Raw genomic sequence first — 5,479 nt, 5'->3', positions numbered from 1 at the left:
TCAAGTGCATGGGCCCTGTTGGTGGAAAACACCAACAGAACCAAAAGTGTATTTATTCTTCTCTATCCTTAAGCATAGTGAGCAAGACAAAGTTGATGGATAATACGATCATGAGTGTAGCATTTAAAGCATTCGTCAGATCAGATTACTCAACCTAATGGAAAGATAATCTATCTATACTTATCTTTTTTTATATATCTTCCAAAGATTGCGTGTGCAACATTTTAGCTTATATTAGGAGTATGGGATCACAAAGGTGGAAGGACTAAACATGTTGAATCGATTGGGTTGGTTAATCTAGAGTTGTAAATCATACATGTTTGTCTCTTTTATTCATGTGAACGCCAGAACCAAGGAGAAGCTTATAAGAGTGATAGTCAAGTACCTTAAGAAATTACCTTACTTGAAGAGTGATGGTACAGTATCACCTTGTGGAAGCTTTTCTTTCTTAGCGGTTGTGCATCGTGTGTAGCACCCTCCATGGATCATCTCTTGTGAGCTATGCCTTCCTTGTGTAAATTGTTAAACTTCATGTGTCTCTCTCTTTGTCTCCAATGTGAGTTTATCTCAGGACCTCCCAGGTTGATATTGAAAGTTTTCCTGCAAGGGTTAGTCCAACAAAATATCCAATATCTACTATAGCATACTATCAGCTCAAAGATCAACCTAGACACCATGTCTAATTTGATTTAGGAGGGCATTTTAACCTAAGCATCATGCTTAATTTAAACTCCCTTGGAAGTAAGATCATCATTCCTAAACTAAGCACCATGCTTAATTAAGAGATAAAAGAAACTACTCCAAACCTAGACATATACTAAAGCAAACAAAGGTAGCATGAGAGCATTTATAGAGATCTACTCAAGTGGAGATGAAGTAGTGTGACTAGTATTTACCAAAATTAAGCATGTCTTAAAGGTAGGGACAACCAACTTAGCAACATGGCAAAGGATGTTTTTAATGTAAAGTACTCCCCCAAACTTGAATTTTGCAAAATTCAAGTTTGGATGAATTTAATTCAATGTTGTATGATGATTGGTTGGACATACCTTGTGCTTGTCATTCATTCGATCTTCTTGCTCCAATCCTGGAAAGGTTAGTGACAAGAATACCCGAAGGAATATTTTTACAATTATCCTTATATGCTTAACACACAAGGTAATGTTGCATATAATTAAAAGCTCATGTTACAATCTGATCAGTGCTTGTTTTAGGACACTAAGCTTGTCCTTGGGAAACCATCAATTTATGTCGGCGAAGTGGTTTCCCCTCCAACGCTGACCTATATCAAGATCAACTCAACGAGATCTGCAATATTTAATATAGACATATGCATCGACAACCGCCCTTTTAAAGTTTTTATAAATATAAAGGAAGAGGGGGTTGGAGATCTCGAATGTGGTGATGTTGGAGAGACCAATGGATTGTGAAGATGTTGCATATGAGCATGGAGTAAATGAAGTGGCTATGAAATAAATTCCATGCTCATTAATGCTTAGAGTGAAATCCATGTGGTATGGTGACAATGATAAGGTGAGTGTGGTAAAAAATGAAAAGAAAAAGGATACACGGACGACTTGGTTCGAAACTAGCACCGCTACCATTCCCCGGCAACGGCGCGAGAAAACTTGTTGGGTATTTTAAACGCAAACAGAAAAATCCGCAAGCACACGGATACCGATGTAGCCTTCACCCGGGAGTATTCCAGAGTATCGATTTTCCACAGGGAACGTGAGTGTACTAATTAAGAATCAAGATCGCCCAAGGATAACTATATAATTGTTTCTGGTGGGAAGAGAGGAAGTTTCCTGAGAGTTCTCTAGTTGATCTAAGAATCAAGAATTACTTCAAAGATTATTTATATCGGGACATCAGAGCACTAACCACAGAAAGAGATGAGAAGGGGGCTAGGAAGGTCTGACTACGGTCCTACAAACACCGATCCGAACGAGGTGGAATACATCGACCGTTAGGGCTGTCACTACCCTAAGGCTACCACAACAATCCGCAGGATTGGGTGCAATTCCAGGTAATCGCAAGACTAAACACCACGTCTAATCTATTAATTACTACTCTAGCGTTATAAAGGCTAGAGCACTTGATGCAAGCGAGAATCCAATAAATAACTTGAATGTAAATAAAAGTAATTAAAGAACTCAGGAATTATGAATTGAAGAACCTGGAGAACGATGAAGAACGAACCAGATGCTGCAAAAGTATAATGTTGAGGAAGATCCGACAGATCCGGCTCCTCCTCCGCTCTCCTCTTCTCTCTCCCTATTTTCTAGATTACAACTAGAACTAACTAGAACTAGAACTAGAGGAACTAGAACTAGAAGAACTAGAGAGATCCTCTCTACTTGGATGAAGAATTGAAACCCTAACTTTGATTCTATAGAAGAGGTATGATCTCCAGGGGCCAGGGGGCCCTGCTTATATAGACTTTTCAGATGAATCTGGGCCGTTGGATCAAACCGACATTGATCGTGTGGTTTTCCTTGAAGTATTAGGTCGGTGGAGCATGATCCCCGAGCTTCACCCTGATTGGTCCAGGGGGGAGGGCGGGCGCCCAGTAAGGGAGGGAGGGCGCACCTAGTTGCGGGCGCAACCTTGGTGGCGGCAAACCGGCCCCACCTTTCTCTAGCGGTTGCATGCTGCCATGCATAGGACGGTTTCACCTACTACCATATTTAGATCCCCCGAACCATCCTGGTTGAGCTATAAATAGATGGCTCCCCCTCATTTGTAAAACACACATCATTTGGAGTCTACATTTTCTCACACCTCTCACTTGTGTCTTTAGTATTAGACTAGTAGTAGAGCAAGGCAAGAGCTACCAAGGAGAGCTTGTCTCCTAGGAAGAAAGGATCCTCTTGGTATGAATCATAATTAGTCTTCTTCCATGAGCAAGTTCTTGTTATCTTTATATAATTGTGCTTATGAACTAGAGTATAGTTATGTTTATATCATGTTCATAGTATATGAACTAGTTCTTAGTTCTTGTGCTATGTTCTTGATATATTCATCCCTGTTCTTCATCGTTCATCTAACTTATATGAATAGAAGTAGAATTAGGGATGAGATGATGGTTCACTGGGCCGTTCCGGTTGCTCTTAACCTAGCCTGTCAATCTGAAGGGTTGGGGCCCGCGGGGGTTAAGAGTTGTTTCCAAATACGTGAACATGGTGTTCAGGTATGCGGAGATCAGTGGATATTCCAAATACGAATCATGCCTGCTCAGTAGTTATATTCTTTTATTCTTTATTTTATCTTTTATCCTTGAGGATGACCCAGATGTGTGTCCACTATCTCCAAATATCGTATCTTACCCCTGTTTAGTCTATGCCTACTATGCATTTTAATAAGTAATCATGTTATAACCATGCTAGATGTAAATGCCTTCCTACGGGAATTATAAATACGACACCCATTTACGGGTTGAAATGCTACAATGATAGTTCTGTGCGCTTGCAGAGTTATTCTTATTTCATACTGAGCTATCGATTGGCGTACCTAAGCACCTTTACTTAAGATTGTAATCCTTGTGCACTCACCCGGCGCCGGGCCACAGCTTTGCATATCGTAAGTAAGGATGGTTGAGAAGGCCAATCTGGCATTACTAATCATCAGTACCAGACTACACTGCCTAGGCCCACGCCGTAAAGAGCCTTAGGTTATCATTCTAACGTGATGGTAGTTAGGATATGCCAAGAACGTTTCTAGTGTTATCATTAGGGATGGACTCAAACTCTATCTTTAGTGGTTTCGCTAAGAAACGCCAACAAGCATTTCTGGCGCCGTTGTCGGGGAAGGCATTTAACATCTTGCTGGAAATAACATTGATTGCATAATAAGCATTGGTAATCATAGTTTAAACAGGCTAACTCTGTTGTTTTCTTCCATCTTTTTATTGGAATGAAAACAAGATAGTGTATGACCGGTTTCAACCTACCGGAAGACTTCCTCAGCAATCCAGAAAGACTAGTAAGGAAGAAGAAGGCATCCACCGCTTCTTCCTCTACTACGTCACCAGCAGACAAACCGATCATCCCTGCACCAACCGTACTATTCTCCATGGCCAAAACTCTCCGTGACTACTCCACTCCCGTTGTTGCTAATGTGCCCATTGGGCCCGCTATCAATGTTGGGAATGGCAACTTCGAGATCCGTACTGGCCTCATCTTGATGGTGCAGGCAAGTCAGTTCTGTGGCTTGCCAAGCGAATATGCCAACGCTCACCTTCAACACTTCCTTGAGTTGTGTGACACTATCGTCATCAAAGACGTCGCACAAGACAGCATCAGGCTCCATCTGTTTCCATTCTCCCTCACGGGAAAGGTGAAATAGTGGTTCTACCAGAACAAGGAAGCTGTAGACACCTGGAACAAGTGTTCCGCGGCATTCCTCGCTAAGTTCTTCCCTATGAGCAAAACCAGTGCTCTAAGGGGGAAGATCTCCAACTTCCAGCAGTCTTCACTAGAGTCCATCCCCGAAGCATAGGAAAGGCTCCAAGAGTACATCCGGGCCTGTCCTCATCATGGAATGGAAGACTGGCTAGTCCTCCAGAACTTCTACGAAGGCCTTACGGCCATGTCAAAGGGGCACGTTGATGCCGCAGCTAGAGGTGCCTTCCTTTCTCTCACCATTGCCCAAGCTACCGCCCTCATCGAGAAGATGGTGGCGAACCAAAGTTGGGGAGAAGGAAGGAAAACACAAAAAGGCTCACAGTCCGCCAAGGAGACAGAGCTGTTGGCCGCAAAAATCGACTTGCTATTACAGAAGATGGACGGCACTATAATCAATACCAACACCGTCCAAGCCATAGACTCACACACATCGTGTGAAGTCTGTGGTGACAATGGCCACTCAAGGAACAATTGCCCTGAGACCCAAGAAGAAGCTTCATTCGTCAACAACGGGTATAGGCCACCTCAGCAAGGTAAGAGTGGGTGGTACAATCAGCACCGCCCACAAGGTAATAACTTCTCAAACTCTTTTTCAAATCAACCTTCCTTGAAAGATCTCGTTCTAGGACAAGCTAAGATCAATGAGAATCTTACCAAGAAGCTGTCTCTTAACAACAAAGTTTTTGAAAATATAAATGCTAAGCTTGAAGCTCTTTCTTCATCTATTAAAAACCAAGCTAGCTTTAATAAAATGATAGAAACACAGATGGCTCAGATAGCTGCTTCTATCCCTGTCAATGACACGGGGAAGATTCCGAGGCAACCCGAACCTTCCTCTGAGTTTGTTCATGTAGCTACAGGGCAATGAAGGAAGAAGAGTCTCGCCAACAGACTATAAACTTTGTGCTCTTACCGAAAGGTCTTCGGTATTTATCAGTATATATATATAAGGAAAGAATTTGTATCTGACAGGCCCGCACTATCATCCAAGCTTGGGGGAGGTGCCCCCACTCAGGTATTATATTCTAATCCTCATTGAAAAAAAGCAGAAGAAAATTTTTATGTTTATAAAA

Source organism: Sorghum bicolor, chromosome 3 (assembly GCF_000003195.3).
Source record: "Sorghum bicolor cultivar BTx623 chromosome 3, Sorghum_bicolor_NCBIv3, whole genome shotgun sequence".
NCBI classification, from domain to species: Eukaryota; Viridiplantae; Streptophyta; class Magnoliopsida; order Poales; family Poaceae; genus Sorghum; species Sorghum bicolor.
Note: the sequence above shows the minus strand (reverse complement) of the source record.